Raw genomic sequence first — 19,669 nt, 5'->3', positions numbered from 1 at the left:
TGCCAACAGCCCTGTGGGTCCTGAACCCCACACAATTCTGCAATTCCAAAACTTCATGGACTCGTTTCAGTATTTTCCCACCATCCCTCTGTGCAGTGGTGCAAAGCACAGAGCATCTGAGAATTCAGTCACTCCAAGAGGAGTCATTTGTATCACAAACCAGGTTTCAATAGTGGAAAGGTTTCAATATTGTTATTCTTCCACTTAAAATGCTTCTGGTTTTATGTCTAACATGAGATGCTGCTTCAATAAGCCAGAGAAGCATTTGCAGTTTCTCTGCTGCATCAGGAACTTTTACATGTACACAGATCTGTCCATCCAGGCATCTCCAAACATGATGTAACACCTCTGTCATTTCTCATTGCATCAGAGCTCCACTACTTATTCAAAGCAATGTTACAAAACTGTTTTCTACTTTCACTCTTACTAGATGGATAACTGCAGAAGGTAAACAATACGAATTTAATTTTCTTTTTCTAACAGAAATAATATAGGCTGTTGTACTAAAACCTAAAAAACCAGATTTACTGATATTTGAGATGCACTTTAAGGACTGTTTTGCCATTAGCATCCAAATTCTGAAAATAAGAAATAGCAGATGCTTGGAAGCAGGGTCTAAAAACAGAACAGCATTTTACTGCAATAGGAGGCTGAAAAGGTACAGATTAGTGCTGAAACAAGAGAAACAACTTAAGGAATATTTTTACTTGATGTGATGTGCCAGGAACACTACAGAAATTCAGAACAGGTGTCAGGAGCTCAGTGGAAATGCACCTCTTAAATCCGCACTCACGTCTGCCCTCTTGCTTTCACACACCAATGGTTCACGGGGAAAACCCTTCAATACACATCCCAGTGTCCTGGTCACTTCTCAAACAGACTTCCTCAGAATTGGGATCCACAGAGACTCTGATCTGGCAGCCACACACAGCAGCATCAGGAGGCTCTGCTGGTTCCACCTGGAACGAGTTCAAACATCCCCTCTGCGAACAGCATCCAAAGGAACGGGAGGATGCTTTTAATTAAGAGCTCTACAATTAAATATCAAACAGCACATCCCAGTCTCAGCCTGACCAGGAAGTGATGCTTGGGTCTCTCCTGACATCAGCTCTTTCCTCACCTTCTGCCTCTCCTGTCCTTGTCCTGCTCTCAGCCGCAGTGTCCCTCAGCTGATGCTGCACGCTGCAGTGTGCACAAGGGCAAACTGTGCTCCAAAGGCATTCAATAAAAAAGCTGTTCCCCTGCATTAAGGCACCACTATTAACCTTCTCCAATTCTTTTCAGGCACTCTTCTTTGATGAAGGATTTTTAAATTGTACTGTAATGTTAAATGCTCCCCATCTGTTCAGGAGGGTGGTGCCATTCTCCAGAGGCAAGAATGGACTGAGAAGGATTTGCTCTGGAGGTGACTTTTGGGGCTTTGCTGCTGCTGCTGCTGCTTCCATCACAAGCCCTGTATAAATATCACCAACTGTATGGGACACTTGGCAACAGATACAGGAATGGCTTTCACTGACTGGACCCTATGGATAATGTGTGAATGTCCTGGAATGAGACAGTCTGGTCTCTGAGGCAGTAAAAGCACCCCTCCCCAGTTTTATTTATTGTCTGCTCGAATTTTGTTATTTCAGTTTAACACATTTATGTCCCAAGTGTAATAGTGCTTTGAATTCATGCCCAGCTTACATCACAGAAATTCATTTGCTAAAAGGGCTTTCTTTTAGTATCTGGTGTCTTCTGCAAGGACAAATACAGCTCTGGCATTTCCCTTCTCTAATCATGTTACTGAAATACATAAAAAAGCTCTTTAGAGATTAATGTGGTCTGGTTGCACATATATGATAGAGTTCTTACCACCTAGAACCTTCATTAAAAATCCACATAACAAAGGAGAATGACAGTTCTCCATAAATCCAGTTTGATATCTGAAACCTCCATGGCAAAAAAAAAAGCATCTATCACTAAGAAGCAACAAAAAAAACCTATTATTTTCACAGTATTTCAGATAATAATTTCAAAGATAAAAACCTGCTTCATACAGAAATATTAGCATGTCATCCTAGCCATTGCTTCAATTTGCATCATTAAATGCATTAACATATTCATAACACATAAAATGTGTGTCCGTGGATTACAGGACCCAACAATTTTAAAGCTTCAAACTTTTGCTCTAAAATAATCAAACTGCATGCATCGCCTTCCCCCAAGTGTGGAAGTGCAGCTGACACTGGCAGTGCCTCCCTGACACCACAGGCAGCTGGTGAATGCAGCCAGCCCTGCACTCCCCAGTCACGTTCTGTGCCCTGGCTGCGCAGCCCTTGCTCTCTCTGGGCTGGCACTGGGTGTGCAGCTGGGCTGGCACAGCACAATCAGCTTTTCTCCTCCAGGCCGCGCCCCTGCTGCCCCGGGGGATTTCCGGGCCTGTCTGGATGCAGGGACTGGTGCCCCGGGCTGCACCCTCCCCAGGACTGATGATCCCAAATATCTCTGTTCTCCCTCTCCCCTGGGAGCTCACTGTTCACAGAAACTGCCCCAGGCCCCGTCCCCTGCGCAGCAGCCCAAACCCAGCTGTGAACAGAAATTCCTCTTGGCAGCCTGCAGGGACTCCTCCTCTGCAGCCTCTGATCCATCGCTAGGGGGTTTCCACACCCTCTGAGCCGGCAGTCACTCTTAACATTTCTCTGCCTTATTTCTACTTCTTTTCATTCTGCTGCCGGCCTGACCTCTCTCTGCTCACCTTTGCTTCTCATGCTACAGTGGCCTGGCTGTTCTTTAACTCCTCCTTGCAGAGCCTGTCTCATTCCCCTCCAGTTTGCACCGAGGTGCCTCATCAGGCTCCATTTGGGAATGAGACCTTCTCCCTCTTCACACCGATGGCACTTGGAGTCCCTTGGTGCAGAGTTTAGCACAAGGATGTCAGTTCTGACAACTCCAATCCAGGCAGTTCATTTCTGATGCTCTAAATGAATCACTACAGATGAAATCTGGAAACCAAGCTGCTGGTTCAGAGGAAAGCTGTTACTGCTTCTGAGCAGAGCAAACAAAGAACTTAATACAAAAAATCAGATTTTTCTCCAAGAGATGATGTTACCTGTCACTCTGAGGAAGATCCTTTGAAATGTTAATAAACTGTATGGGATTAAGGTGTCCTGAAGACACCTGTGTGCCCATGAATTCCTGCAGTAAACAATAACAGAGTGAGGAAATGATACTAGGAATAAAGATGCTGAGTGAAGTCCAGCCTCAAAGGGATCAGAGATGAGGCATAAAGGTGCCCATTTAAAAGGGAAGCTGAAACATTTAGCTTATCTAGCTAAACATATTATGGCTATCTTAGCATTATTTTTATAATAGCAGAACCACATTTAGCTAATGCTCCACAAGCGGAACAAATGAAGCTGCATTTAAAGTATTTTATTTATAATTTATAATGGTCTATTTCCAGGAGATCAGACTAATGAGGCAAGTACTTAATTTTTGAAGTTATTTTTAAGAATTTGCATCAATTGGCATGGCTACAGAAACTTAACACTTCCCTGGAAGATCTAGACTGCTCTGTGTTGCTAATGAGTTAGAGGAGGTGTGGTAGGTGAGGGGGGCAAGCAAGCCTTTACCACACCCTGCTGATAAAACAGGAAAGGAGTTCCAGGGCTACCATCCAGCAAAAGTCTGTGCAGACAAAAAGCTAATTCAACTTGCAGAGAGAAATGGAAACCAAATTTTTCCTTTCACCTTACATTGCTGCTCTTCATCCCTTCCATCTGGTGGGATTTTTTTAATCACAGCACACATCCCATTGCTCACTAACTAAACCAAACTCTAACCTGGACTCTTGATATTACAAACAGAACAAAAAATACCAGTTGAAAGTAATGAACTCAGAGCATTTCCTGGAAGAAAAAAGGACAGCAGACCTTCAGGGCACTGGTTCGGGTCTCACACTGACACCTGCTCAGAACAGCTGAACCAGAGGGGCTCTGGCCGTGCCCTGTTCTGTGCTGCTCCCTCATTTCTGGGGCAAACCCTTGGGATTGGTGCACGTGCTCACATGGGTGAGCAGACTGAAGAACAGGGAGCACAAAGTCTGGGTAAAACCCCTTCTGCCCATTTCTGGCATTCAGGCCAGTATCTCCCTTCCTGAGGAGAGGCTCAGAGAAGGAACTGGAGCCATTCTAACTCCTGTCAGCACACACCTGGTGTTCAAAGCTGTCTCCAGCCACAGCACCTGCTCACAGAGCTGTGCTTCTGCTCGGCTTGTTAAAGCTGTGTCAACCTCAGAAGAAGATGAACAATATGCCAAAAGATACGTGAAAGCAAATTAATTAAATTTGACTAACCTAGCCTGCTAAGTCTGGTTTGCACTGAAAACGTCTGGCTGCCATTAGAAGACATATTTGTAAATTACCCACGCAAATTTTCACCAATATAATCTTCCTTTCCAATGTCTACTTTAAAGAACTCCAATTCTTTTTTGATTCAAATTCAGTAAAACCAAACAGACCCATTTAAAGCTTGTCAATACTGTCCCTCCTTTCAGGCAGCACAGTTTTAGACAACACAGATCCATCAGGTGTCGTCAGACAGAAATCTCCAATCAAGGTAATTTGTTTAAAGATCACAACCATTTATTTAGAGGCCCTTGTTTAATCACAGAGCAGTTTCAGCAGCTATAAAGCACTTGCTAAGTTCTAAACTGGAGTAAAGCACCTTTGAAGAAATACGCTTAATGAAATTAACAGTTTCACCAAACACTCTTGCAGCAGAAATGAAATAAAAACACCCATTTGGTGGGACAGAATTATATAAATGTATTTTTAATTATGATTTGTTAATAGTTGAAAAGTCAAATTCACTGAAATTAGGACTGAACTTCCCCTAAAAATCAGTGACTCCCATACTGCCCACTAGAGAGGATCTGGAATTTCTTCTGAACTACTTTCAGGTACCAGTGCACATTCACTGAGTCTCTGCTGGTAAAAAACTTACCAAAATGAAGCCATTTTAAAGAAAAAACAGTTCCCACTCATCCAGTCACACCTTTTGCTACACTTGCAGTAATTTTTGCAAACCCTTATTGCTCACACCAAGAGTGAACATTTGGATTAATTTGGCTGGGCCTTGTACAGAGCAAAGTGCTCCAGAATCCTCACGTGCTGGTTTTGGAAAGTTTTAAATGTTTTCTATTTTAAATTTACCACTGTAAAACTGTCACAAAAACCCTGCAAGATCACAGCTAACAGAAATTACAGCTGGTATGCCTAGATCTGATATGTAGGGAGTTTGTTAAATTTGCAAGAATTTTATCATTTCATTGCATTATTTTCTAATTCTCCAGTAAAGCTTTTCTGCAATGTTCAGTCTCACAAAGAAGTTTAATCTGTTAAATGCCTGACAATCTTCCAGAACTCTTCTGCTAAAGCTTTCATTCAGAACTATATTGAAAAGAGAAGCTGAGTAAAAGAGAACAGAACTGGGAGTGCTTTGAGGCATTTCCCCAGTATTTCTGTGTTTATCCACATCTTCCACAAGACATAAATCAGTGGTAAAATTGCAGCTGCCTGGTGCTCTTGGCCAAATGAACAGGCTCTAACCTTTGCTATTACCAGTGAGAAATCTTTCTCACATCCTTTTCTATTTTGTTGCTGAAAAAAAAGAAAAAACAAATGTCAAGGAGTCATTAAAACTTGTCAGGCTGGCAAGGTATCACAGGAGGAGAGAAAACATGCTGTGAGCAGCACAGTCTATTTCTCACAGTCGGGAATGAGGGTCAGTTGGAGGGAAAAGAACTGTGAGCTCCAGGAAAGATCTAGATGGAACTAAGTCAGGCATTTTATCATTTTACCCTTTTCTCTGCATGCTTTGAGCTTTGGGGGAATGGAGGGGACAGGCAGAAGTGTTTGAAGATGCTGGTTCAGAGTCAATTTAATCAACTCCACAGTTCCTGAGACTTAAAGCACTCACAGGTACCAGTTTCAGCTGGATGGATGCTGTGAGCCCAAACTGATAAAAGACCCGGTGCTAGAACAAGCAGGTCACATCACGTCACCCTCGGCGAGATGCCAAACGCCAGCGCCATCCCTGGAGGCCAGGAGGAGCACTGAGCACCGAGCACACACGGAATGGCCCTTTCCTGCTCTCAGCCCCATCCCTGGAGGCCAGGAGGAGCACTGAGCACCGAGCACACACGGAATTGCCCTTTCCTGCTCTCAGCCCCATCCCTGGAGGCCAGGAGGAGCACTGAGCACCGAGCACACACGGAATTGCCCTTTCCTGCTCTCAGCCCCATCCCTGGAGGCCAGGAGGAGCACTGAGCACCGAGCACACACGGAATTGCCCTTTCCTGCTCTCAGCCCCATCCCTGGAGGCCAGGAGGAGCACTGAGCACCGAGCACACACGGAATTGCCCTTTCCTGCTCTCAGCCCCATCCCTGGAGGCCAGGAGGAGCACTGAGCACCGAGCACACACGGAATTGCCCTTTCCTGCTCTCCAGGAGTCGGTGCAGCCGCCCGGGCTCAGTCCCAGACCCCGCAGGCGGAGCCGCCCCGCACAGCCCCGAGCTCCGGAGCGCTGCTGGGCTCGGCCGAGAGACAGAGCCCGCCCCGCCTGCTCTGCTTTGCCCGGCCCTCCCACAGCTCCTGCTCTGTGCCCCGGGAGCTGGAGAGTTCTGGCACCTTCCAAACCCAGATCCCCTCCGCCGCGGTCTGACACTCGCCCCTTTAAGGAAAGGCAAAGAAAAGGAATCGCTTTTCCTCCCCCATTTTTCTGGCTCAGACCTTTCCTTAGACCAAAGAGAGGCGGAGATCCTCGTTAGAGCAGCACGATCACCCCGATGAGTGAGAGTTGTTCGGGCAGCTGATTGCACAGCTTATTTAACCGCGGATAGATCCGAGTCATTCTCCTGACACAGCTCAACAGCCCGGCGCTGGAAAAAGCCCGGAGGGAGCGGAGCAAGGGCACACACCCCGATCCGGGAGCACAGCCCGATCTGCCCCGGGAGCTGAGGGGCACCCGAGGCTCGCTGGCCCGGGGCCGCTCCAGGGCCGCCATTGCAGCGCCGGCTGCAGCTGCAGCGAGTGCCGGAGCGCCTCACGCTGCGGATGGCCGGGAACGGCGGGGGCAGCCGCGTGGGGACATGAAATGGGGGATTGCTGATAACCCTGCTCCAGAGGCAGCAGAAATAACGCTGCTGCTTTCTTCCAGCTGCCCGCTAAGGCAGCTGAGCTCATAAAGAAAAAGTTCATCATCTGACTGTAATAGATTTTGCTTCCTCAGGCAACACAGAGCTGTGAAAGTGTTTAAAATGGGCTTTTCTCAGTGTAATCAATAAAGCGTTTACAGAGACTGGTTCTGTTCCAAAGGCCTTTTCAGCTCCTTGCACAGGACCCCCAAACACCAAATAAGCCTTTTATCAATTTCTATTTTATAACTTTCTCCTATTTCTTTATAATCCCTTCTCAAAGTACACAGAATGTAATGGCAAAAGATTTATTTAAATCATAATCTAAAAAAAAAAAACAACTCATCATTTCTAACTGAGATTGTCACTATGTGCAACTTCAATTCTAGTGACAGAAAAAGTATTTGTATTTTGTAGTCCTCTCCTCTCTCTGCATTTGAACATATGTCCAGGTTCAGAACCTCCTAAGGGCTATTGAGTGGGTATCGGCTTTACATGGATTGCCACCAAAAATGGGAGGTTTAAATGGTTAACATCACCAAAATCAGGATATTCACCTTCTTATCAAAACAGATCGATTTACAAGGCTTTCTTTTTTTTCTCTTTATCATAAAATGTTACTTGTCACTGTAATCACATGGCAGAATTTTGACTGGGCACACCACACCTAAAATTGCAAAACCTCAATTTGGGCTTTTGTGTCCAGCACCTGTGCAATCAGTTCAGATGGAAATGCATTAGCCCTTCTCCCACAGCAGCGTTCACCCTCTCCCCACTGACCACAGGCTCTGGCACAAGTAATTCAGGGGCTGGGCATTTGCAATAAATAATGAGAATTTTTCTGTGTCTATTTCAGAATAGTTCATCTGACTTTCCAAGACTTTCCATGGCTTCTCTTGTGGTTGCAGAGGTCAAAACTGCACTGCTGGTCTGTGTACACCAGAACCAAAACCAGCTCTCAAATCACCCATCCTCACCCATTTTCCCAGCCCACATGGACTTTCTTCCCCCCTGGAATCAAGCTGAGTACACTGCCAGGCAGAGCTTTTGCTCTCAAGGATTTCCTTCCTCTGCAGAAATCATTATCCTGAATTTCACCCAGAGAAAATGGTCCAGGGGAGAATTGAGTGGATGCCTTACCCTTCATTCCACAATGCTGAAACTGCCATGCCAAGCTGACTTCACTGCTTTTGCAATGAACAGCAAGGGAAGCTGGATAGTGCTAGGACTGCTTTATGTGTTCCTGTAACATTGGCTTCCCTCATATTCCAGCCATTTTCCCTAACAGAATTTCAGCAACAGGGACCCTGAGCATCCATTTCTCAAGAACTGGAGATTTCCTGCAGGTGCTGAGTGCCCCCAGCTCTCAGAGAGATCATCCACATCCTGAGATTTTAACCTGCTCTCATTCTTCTCTTGACTTCCCTTGCAGGAGTTTGCACAAATGAGGCACAAGGAACAAGACCAGATTGTCTGCAGATGGAAGCCACGGGGAGATAAATCAGGGAGGGAATTTCAAGTCTTGTAGTTGTTCTCCACTACCCCCCTGTGTGGCCACATTTAGTCCATACAAAAATATTCCTGGTGTGGGAATTACTGTGCCCACAGTGGAGCTACTGCAGAATTGCCACACGATGGGAACTGGGGCTGCTCCACATATTTTATAGCTGGACCCATGCACTAATTCCATTTTATTCTAGATAACAGGTTTCTTTCACCTCTAAGTAAATATTGGGCTTTTTTTCATCAGCAGCAGTCAATGAGTGGTTATCTCATATTTATGATCTCATATTTTTAACATCTGAGTGTCTTATTACCTTCCCCTGCCAAGCACAAGCTCTTGATCTACCACTTTGAACTCTGAGGGTCTCAGAAAAGATTTTTTTTTCTCTGATCTGTGGAGAAAGTACTAAAATGGTGAATAATCTGCTCTGAGAGGTGCCAGGGACTTGGAAAGCTCCAGGATTTTTTTCCCTCTGAGAAGATGTGGTCAGTGTTGTCGCAGGAGAAAAAACGGACAATGTTTGGAATCTGTAGAATTACCAAGGCTGAATATTTAGGCACTGAGAAACTAAAGTGACCTAGAGTAGCAGTTTCAGTTTATTTCAGCTGCTGATTTCCACATCCATTTCAACACTCAGGAGGTGCTGTCTGCAGCTGTGACAGCCTGGTAGCACATTTCTGAACTCTACCCTTCAGTGCCTCTGTCTCTCCTGTTCCAAATGTCACCATCAGCGTGTTCCTCTCCCTGAATTAACAGCCAAGGCCCTGAGCCCTGTGCAGCCTGCCAGGGTGATGAAAATGCAGCACTCAGGGCTGGCTGTATTCCCAGTGACAATCCAGTTACTTCAGATTCATTAAACAACCATGAAAAACTACCTTTGGATTGCTGGGCTGCCACAAAAATTCCCTATGATTCTGTGATACTCCCTGTGATATTGCCTGCCACAGAGAGCCATTTTGTTTTAGCCTTCCATTGCCTAATACATTTTATATGTACTCTTTAAAACAGGTCTTTTTTTCACAGTCCAGAAGATTGCAGCAATGCTAGTGACTGCTGAACCCAAAGCAAGTATTTATGAGCAGTGTGGGCCAAGGAACACTCCTAGCAAGACACAGTTATTAGAAGTTAAATCATAAACTGCTTGCAATTCACATCTAAGATGCTTACACAAAAAGGACAAATGCTGCCCATGATTATATTAACAATAACAGTTTGTCTCAAGCAGCACAATAATCCTCCTGCTCTGCTCAGCAATGCTCAGGCTTCAGCAGCAGCACTGATGGGATTCAGTTTGGGACAGGACATTTCAAAAAGACAAATTGAAATCCAAGCAGATGAGAACAACAGAGATGACAAAAAGGCTTAGAAAATAGGATTCAGAAGGGTTTATGCTTTGCATTCCTTCCACATGTATAAAGCAACTGGGACTTGAGAAATATCCCTCAGAGAAAGATGGAGTAAGAAAAAACTGCAGTTTAACTGAATGCTGAAATTGCTGTGTTTATCACTTTGTGTTTAATAATTTGGGTGAAGGCAAGAAAAATGAATGGGCAGACAAGTGAGGTGATTTTCCCATTTGCTGTGGCACAACACCACATGGGGGTGTCCCAGCTGTGCAGTGTGAGGAGGTGCAGGCTGAAGGTGCTCTGGCTGCAGGAGTATTTCCATGTCTGTGTCCTGGGGTGCTAGGTGAGCCCTTCTTCACTGTTTCATGACCTGCCCTCACTCTGTGCCCAAACACAGGCCTGAACAAAAGGCCTTGTATTTCCTGAAAGGACACCATTTCTGTCCTAGCCATTCAAGTTCTTCCATCATGTTCAACACTACAATTGAAATGGTAGAGAAAATAAATTTCCTTAAAAATAAAACAAATAACAAAGCCAGAACACAATTTTGTTCTCCTCCTTCCTTTCCCTGGAAACATTTTGCCAAAGAAAAACAAAAAAGGAAAGGCATCCAAAGCTATCCAAACCAGACCCTGAATGTTTCACCTTGCAGTGCAGAACTGGTGACAGCAGGAGCAGCCAAGGTGGGTCACAGCCCCTGGGGTCCCACTCCCTGCAGGGGAACAGCTGCAGAGGGAAGGAGGCAAAACAGCAGCAGCTCACTCAGAGGCTGCATTTCTGGAGAAGGTTCAGTGCCCAGGGCATTTTCAGAGACTTCACCCACCAAAATCCACATGTTTCTAGTAAATGTCTGTAAAATGGGATTTTTCAGAGGCTGGTGACTTCATAGGCAAATTTCACAGAGACAGAAAGAACTCATCCCAGGCAAAGATTGTTCCTCTGATCTCAAGCCTTTCGCTCCACCGTGCAGAGGATATGAGATAATTTGCATTAAATGCTTATGTGGTTTTATTAGCATGGCTAGTAAGAATTTTTGCTCAATTCAGTTTCAGAAAATGGGATTTCAGCTGCAATAGCAGGGAGAAGATATCTGAAAGGAAACAGTGGCAGGGGAAGGAGGGAAGGTCACAGGCACTTGGAAGTTGCAAACCTACCTGAAAATAAGGTCTTACAGTAACATGTGCTGGGGGATGGTGACAGTAAGGGGCACTAACAAGCCCACCTTCCCTATCTATGGAATACCAATTACCTGATGTAAATACATAACCCTCACCATCTTCTTACACTCAAAGGCTGAAAGGAAACAGCCTAAACTGAGTGGAAATCTGACTGCAGTTTAGGAAGCATTGACCCAAGGCAGCAATATTCATTCCTGGTTTATTGGGAGGGTTGCTTGAGGTTTTATCAGAAATATACTTATGCAAAACTAATAAATGCATTTTGAAATTTTTTTTATTCCAATTTTCATGTTATTTATATGTGAACTGCCACAGAAACAATGTTTTCAGGAAGAGAATTCAGACCTAATTTTGTAGTCACACATTGTCCCCCTCCTCACCCAGGTCCCCCCATACTGACACTTGAGCGATGTTCCCTTATTTACCTTCGGCTGCCAGAGGGGACAAGAACATTATGGGCTGCAAATGCTCAGGCTGACAGCAGCAACAGATGTTTATCGCTTCGGAGGAGTCTGCTCCCCCAGCACTAAATTAAGTGTTTTAAAATAAGCAGATAATAAGCCAGCAACACCAGGCCATAGATCTGTCATACCTAAAACACTGTAACCACCTGGTAATTCCTGCATGTTTGTTCAGGGCTGACACTGCAAACAACCTGACGGTGAATGTTTGTATTCATGGTATCCAGAGCAGACGAGTAGCTCTGAGGCATCACAGAGTTTAATGAATACATGTCTGACTGCAGGGCCTGAAAATGAGTCTCACAAGATGAAAAGCTTAACTTTTGAGTCACTACTCATAAAAGGTTAAATTTATCTAGTGAGAGCAGCTAAACCAAGAAATTGACAATTACTTAGCAAAATATAAAACCTTTCAGTTACTGCAAACTTCAGACTTGGTCAATTTCTACAATTATTTCAATTGCTCTTTTTTGAGGACTGCTGCCAACTTTGCCACACTTAATGATCAGAAACCCACTTATAATTTTCAGAGTTGATTTACGCACAATTAGTTGAAAAACTGGTGTTTGTTCTAGTTGTTGAAAAACAGGGTGTTAGTTCTTCTGCCTCTAGTACCCACACTTCTGATGCAGTTTTAACACGCGTATAATATTGTCTGTCTGTCTCCCCTGTGTGCCAGCCTATCAAACACTGTTCTGCTCATTTTCCATTCCCTCCCTCTGCATCCCTCCAGCCCCAACCTTCCTGTGGGGGGGACTCAGACTGTACATGGCTTCCCAAGTCAGATCCCATCATTCTTTTCCAATAGTATCAATATTTTTCTGTAGGAATTACCTTGCTGGATGTGCTCGACAACCACATCTGCCTTTTCCTCACTGTTTTGGTGTGTACCTTCTGGCATTTATAGCTGGTCCTTCTCAATCTCTATCATTTCCTCCAGTTCATGTCTTCAGTTCTTGATGTAAATTCTTGTTACCTGTCATCAAGAAAATATTGCCTCATTTCATAAATCCCAGTATTTTAGTTTTGAAGATAATTCTGTTTTCTCTGAATGATTTGCTAATTTTTTCTTTGATAATGTCCCACATTTTATTCTCTTTTTATTTTATCTAGATTAGAATACACTTGTGTCTCAGTTTTGAGACAAAAGAGAGGACACTCTGCAATGAGTACTCTTCTCTGAAGAGTTTCAACAATTCCCTTCCACTGACAGAAAATGCTAATAAAGTGAGGGGAAAAAAACCAAACCCAAACCCAACAGTTGATTAAAACAGAATGCCAGAGAACACAGCAGATGTTGAAGAAATCTCCCTTCCGCACTTGTGATGCACCAGCTTTCCCTCTGAGGGAAGCGGCGCTTCCAGGGAGCTTCCCTTTTCCCTCTGAGGGAAATGGAGCTTGCACTGAGCTTCCCTTTTCCCTCTGAGGGAAATGGAGCTTCCAGGGAGCTTCCCTTTTCCATCTGAGGGAAATGGAGCTTCCAGGGAGCTTCCCTTTTCCCTCTGAGGGAAATGGAGCTTCCAGGGAGCTTCCCTTTTCCATCTGAGGGAAATGGAGCTTCCAGGGAGCTTCCCTTTTCCCTCTGAGGGAAATGGAGCTTGCACTGAGCTTCCCTTTTCCCTCTGAGGGAAATGGAGCTTCCACGGAACTTCCCTTTCCACCCTGAGGGAAATGGAGCTTCCAGGGAGCTTCCCTTTTCCCTCTGAGGGAAATGGAGCTTGCACTGAGCTTCCCTTTTCCCTCTGAGGGAAATGGAGCTTCCATGGAGCTTCCCTTTCCACCCTGAGGGAAATGGAGCTTCCAGGGAGCTTCCCTTTTCCCTCTGAGGGAAATGGCGCTTGCACTGAGCTTCCCTTTTCCCTCTGAGGGAAGGGCAGCTCCAGCCCGAGCCCAGCACCTACCGGGGCTCTCAGCTCCTCTCCCGGCAGCCAGGGCGGGCGGAGCAGCGGGGCTGGAGCCTCTCCTTGTGTCTCTCCTGTCCCTCTCTCCCTCCCTGTGCTTTCCCTCCCCGGCTCGGCCCGGAGGCTGCTGGAAGATCGCTGCTGCAGCTCCTGCGAGCCGGGAAGGGAGAAGCTTTTTGCTGGGCTCAATAAAACCGAGCTGGCCGAGCCAAACCGCAGCCCCCGCTGGGCCCTGAGGCGCCCAAAGCTCCACCGAGAGAGCCCAAAGGCCCCGGGCCCGGCCCCTCACACACGGCCCGGGCCTTAAGGATCAACAGCCGCTGGGGGCAGAAAGCTGAGGATCCTGGAGCAGGCTGCCATCAGAATCGCTCCAAAACAACTTTAAAACACGTTTTAATAATCTTTGTAAAATCAGACTTTGTTTCACTTTTGTCAAATCTGGTTTTAGCCCTGTGTTTCTTGATCTCCAAAACTTTGCTCCTTGCATTAAAAAGCAGCTTCATTTTCCTGGTGACACTGCTGGGCCTATTTATCCAAGTACCCTTCTCACCATTAACAGGCTATTCTTGTTCCATGTTGCCATGCAGAAATATTTCCTATTGTCAGAAACAAGCACAAAAATCAGTAACAGCTTTTCCCCATTGCCAGCCTTTATCTCCAAACAGAGCACACACCCCTCAGCCCTGTGCCGGGGTTTTTCCCAAAGCTGACATCCAGTCACACAAACAGGGACCTGGGGCCAGGCAGGAGCACAGAGCTGGAGGCTCAGCAATGCATTGATCAGGCCAAAGTCACAGCTCAAAGTGGCATTTAGAAATAAACCAACAAACTTCAGGCTATTTCATCCAGAAAAAATTCCTCTTTTTGTTTACAGCTGAAGAACAATTTTATCTGTGAAAGAAAAAAGATTCTTTTTCACTAGAATTTAGAAAGCCAGTGAGAAGATCAGAGAAAAAGATATCAGCAACAAAGCAAAACTGTGGTAGACAGGGAAAGGCACTGCGGAAGATCTCGCGATGTCACGGAAAGCCAGGACCCTCAGATCCCCTCAGATAAGACCATCTGCTTCCCATAGATAAGAAACTAACATAGGAATGTAACCCGCCTAACCAAATTCCAGTAACTTTCCATCCCCTACCCAGTAACAGTCCACCTCTTACTAACCATAGATGGTAAAGACAGACCCACATTGACGTAGAGACCCCTTAGACTATAAAAACCCAAGAGATGAGACAATAAACGCCTTTTGACCGTCCATCACATTGATGTCTGCGTGTGTCATTGGCCCGAGTGGCCCTAGTGAGAGGGCTGCCGTGCCGTTTCCTCAGAACCAGGTCGCCTGCCTTGCATCAGAAGGCAACATACTGGTGCCGAACCTGGGACTGCTGCAGTGCCCGGGGAACGGGAATTCTCCTGGTCAGAGGGCGGCGGCTGTAGCGGCGGGTCCGACTACAGCGGGAGGGACGCCTCCGGACCAGCGTGGACCATGGAATCCACAGCGAAGGTCGTAAGTCAGGCTCATGAGCAATGGGGAATTAAAGGTGAGCTCAGGAACTCTAATCTTGCTATTGCAAGGCTCCTAGAGCTGGGGACGATCGGACGTCCGGTAAATATATTATATTCGGGAGCGCGGGAGACGTGTACTGCCGCCTCAGCAGAGGACTCTAAGTCCGCAGGCAGAGGTAAAAACCTCAGAGCGTGGGGGAAAGTAGAAGAGACCCTACGCGAGATGTTAGAAGAACAGGAGACGCGGAAAGCCGCGTGTACAGGTTTATTAGCTACACCACAGCCGGGGGTGGGGGCTGCGACACAAACCGCCTCCGAGAGCGATCGGATTGAAGGCGGGAACATGCGGGGGCCGGGCGCGTTCCATCCCTTTCCGAGCCCGAGCCCAGACCCCCCGGAGCCCCCAGGAGACCCCCCGGAACCCCCAGGGGACCCCCCGACCTTCCCACGGAGCCCGCCGGGTCCTAGCCCCCCCGCGGAACCATCCGAGAAAACCGCAGTTTCTCTATCCGTCCCTTCCCCGCCGGTCGCCGATCCAGCAGAAGAGGCAGAGCAGCGCGCGCGATGCTTCTGGCAGGGACCCGCGGAGAAGGCGCGGAACGCGGCCGGATGGTCGGACCCTGCCGGGATCGGTAAAAACTCACCCCCGCCATGTGCGTTTAAAAATGGCGCCGAACCACATGGCGAGGGCGGAAAGGGAGGAGGAGAAGGGCGGAAATGCCGTCAGGCTGCTTAACAACGCATGCGCGGGCGAGCGGGGAGGGGGGGCGGTCCCCGCGGTAGAGTGTCAGACCAACCAGAGCGCTCTATTCAAATTAGGTCTTTATAGGGCAAGGACCTCCCCCGCCAGGAGGCGGGGAGACCCCAGGGGGAGGGAGCGGCACCACCCCCAAAGGGAGGAGCGGGGTCGGAGCCGCACAAAACGGCACGGAGCGCCGGAAGTGTACCGGCATTCAGCTTCCGGCTCAGAGTCAAGTAACAGCTGCTCAGACAGCTCGGAAGTGCCGACCGAGCCCGGCTGGGACTCGGAAACCGAGAGAGCAGAATTAATGCGGTTTCGAGCGAAACCGAATAAAGCTTTAAACAATATCGGGAAACAATCGCAACACAAACTCACCGATGGGGGAAAAATAAAAGCAGCCTGTGGGGACCGGGCACCGGCAGCCTCCATGCACGCTTTCCCAGGGGGGGTTGCCGGAGCGCGGGGGAACCAACAAAGGGCATATACCCCAGTTAACCCAAAAGAAGCCAAAGGGATTTCAGAAATAGGGATCAACTCAGTTGTAGTACCCACTCCTGAGGACGGCCTTTCTAGCAATAACGATCTGCTCAATTTTGATATTACGCAAATAAGCCGCATGCTTTTGATGGGGCGGGGCGGATTGCATTTAAGCAGGAATGGCAAGACGACCGCGTTAGCCCAGGCTTCCGGGGAAGGACAGCTAGTCAGCGAGCACAGCTTTCCCTGGCAGCACCCTCACTCCAAGCATCCCGGCCCCGGGGAAACGGGAGAGGGAGGGGGCGCGCGGGCCACACTCAGCCTCCTCCCGCTGCAAATGCGAGACGGCCCAGCTACAGCAACCCCCAGTGGGGCAGGGGACCCTCAACCCCTATGCCCCCACAGGGAGCAGTCAATTTTGCAGAATTCTCCACCCCTGTTAGGAAGGGACGTTCTCTCCTTGCTCGGATTTCGGATCACAAATTTACCACGAGGGCCACTGCTGTACACCCCCCGCTGCCAATCAAACTGACTTGGAAATCATCAGACCCTGTATGGGTTGAGCAGAGGCCGCTGACAGAGCCTCGAATGGCAGCCTTGCTGGAACAGGTCGATCGAGAACTGCAAAAGGGTCACATAGAACCCTCCACCAGCCCTTGGAACACCCCGGTATTCGTGGTCCCCAAAAGGCCCGGACAAGGCTATCGTCTCGTCCGCGACCTGAGAGAAGTGAACAAGATGACCAGACCCATGGGTCCAGTCCAGACACTGCTACCCGCGAACTCAGCCATCCCCGCAGGACAGCCATGTGCAGTACTGGGTATCAAGGACAGCTTCTCTTCAATACCTCTGCACCCTGAGGACAGAGAGCGATTCGCCTTTTCGGGGGCATTTCGGAACGGCGAGCGGCCCAACCTTCGCTTCCAATGGAGAGTACTTCCGCAAGGCCGGGTCGACAGTCCCACCATATGCCAAATCACCGTGGACAAAGCACTGACGCCAGTCCGACACTCCTATCCCACCGCAACCATCATCCAGTATATGGACGACATCCTGGTCGCAGCACCATCGACAAGCCAAGTAGATCACCTGGTGACCACAGTCACGGAAACCCTTCAAGCCAACGGCTTCGAGATCGCGAGCGCAAAGATCAAGAGAGGACCCTGCGTGACCTTCCTGGGAGTAGGCATCACAAGCTCCTACGTGACACCCCCCGAGATGAAGACAACCGAGACATCGAGACGCTCCACGACGTGCAACGCCTGGTGGGATCGCTGCAGTGGCTTCGCAACATCGTCCAGATTCCTCCCGAGGTCATGGACCCTCTGTACGACCTCCTGAAAGGAAAGAACCCCGGGGACCCCAAGGAGCTGACACCGCAAGCAACGAGCTCCCTCGACTTCATCGAAAACCGGGTGGCCACTGGCACGCTTGCCAGGTGGAACCCAGCCATGCCACTGGACCTGTACGTCCACTTTACACCGAAGGGGGGAGTGGGAGCACTGGCCCAAGGACTTGCAGAAAAGGCCCGACCGATCCAATGGGTGGTCCTCGGAAGACCCGCTCGTGCATTTTCCCCAGGAATCGAGTGCATCGCCAACCTCATCATGAAAGGCAGGAGACTCGCCTTGAAACACCTAGGGACGGAGCCGACAAGCATCCACCTTCCATTTCGCAAGCAGCCGACCATAGAGTCAGCCGCAAAATCAGAGTACCTGGCCCTTGCTCTCTCCGGCTTCAGAGGAGAAATCTCCTACTCCTCCAGACCACCCTGGACTCAGCTGCTGACCATAGTCGACATGGGCATGCCGCCGAAGGTCAAGGACAGACCGCAGCCGGGACCAACGGTCTTCACAGACGCTTCCTCCACGACTTCAACCGCAGCAGCAGTGTGGCAGGCAGGAGAGCAATGGCACTGCGTCAAAGCGTGTGACCCCACGCGGTCAGTGCAACAGCTGGAAGCAGCAGCAGTGGTTTTGGCATGCGGACTCTTCCAAGACGAACACCTCAACATCGTAACGGACTCCATATTCGTGGCAAGGCTCAGCCTAGCCATGGCAGGACCAGGAGTGTCAACATCAGCAGCAGCCCTAATGCTGGAAGAAGCACTCTCCTCGCGACAGGGCACCGCGTCAGTCATCCACATCAACAGCCATGACCCAGTCAAAGGTTACTTCCAGATCGGCAACGACAAAGCGGACGCCGCAGCAAAAGGCGTTGGGACCTTGCAAAGAGCCCGTCAACTGCACGAGTCGCTCCACATCGGAGTCAAAGCACTGGCAAAGAGATGCGGAATCTCGACGGCGGACGCCAGACATGTGGTAGCCACCTGCCCTCATTGCCAGAAGTCACCCCTTTGGACCTACAGAGTCAACCCGAGAGGTCTCAAGCCCTCAGAAATCTGGCAGTCGGACTTCACCTGGTGCGAAATACTGAAGCCCCGAGCATGGCTTGCAGTGACAGTAGACACTCATAGCGGAACGATCGTAGCCACACAGCACCCCAAAACTAACTCCAAAGCCACAATCCAGCACTGGCTGACAGCCATGGCTTGGCTTGGTATCCCCAAGCAGATCAAAACGGACAACGGCTCCAATTTCACCTCCAAACAAGTACAGGAATTCGCCTCGAAATGGGGTATCACGCTAGTGCATGGCATCCCATATAACAGTACCGGACAGGCCATAGTTGAGAGAGCAAACCAGACCATGAAAGCCAAGATAGAAGTGTTGGCAAAAGCAGAAGGCTTTGCCAATGCCATTCCCCCAGGAGATCAGGCACGTATGCTGGCAACCGCCTTGCTGGCACTGAATCAATTCCCTAGGGGAGATGAAACAAACAGTCCCGCTCAAAAACACTGGGTCACTCGAACGCTAGAAGAGGGCCCACAGGTGGTAATCAGAAACGAGCTAGGCGAGTGGGAACGGGGTTTGAGGCTGGTGCTCACGGGGCGAGGGTACGCAGCGGTCAAAAAGGACGGCAAAATCAGGTGGTGTCCACTTAAGTCGATTAAACCGGACCTTCATAGCGAGCAGAATGAGACTGACGAGAATTGCGAGTTTTTGTTCACAGGACACGAGACGTCCTCATGACGCGTACATCCCCATTCCAGAGGAAAGAGACAGACCACCAAGCCGCCAGGCAGCACCCGAGAGACCCGCACGGGTGAGACCCAAGCACCAAGGGAGTTTCTGTGGGATTTTGCTGTTGGGGCTAGTTGCCAGAGGGCAAGCCAGCCCAGATCACTACCCCCATCAGCCCTTCAGGTGGGTCATGCGACACCTTAGTAGGGGCAAAGCACTCAGAGAAATCGCCACACCGTGCTCCGCATCACCGACAGGTTTCCAGGACAGCCAAAGGTACACCCCTATTCCCC

The sequence above is a fragment of the Melozone crissalis genome, unplaced genomic scaffold (assembly GCF_028551555.1).
Source record: "Melozone crissalis strain CALT ecotype California unplaced genomic scaffold, PUWL_Pcris_2 ptg000033l_1, whole genome shotgun sequence".
NCBI lineage: Eukaryota > Metazoa > Chordata > Aves > Passeriformes > Passerellidae > Melozone > Melozone crissalis.
Note: the sequence above shows the minus strand (reverse complement) of the source record.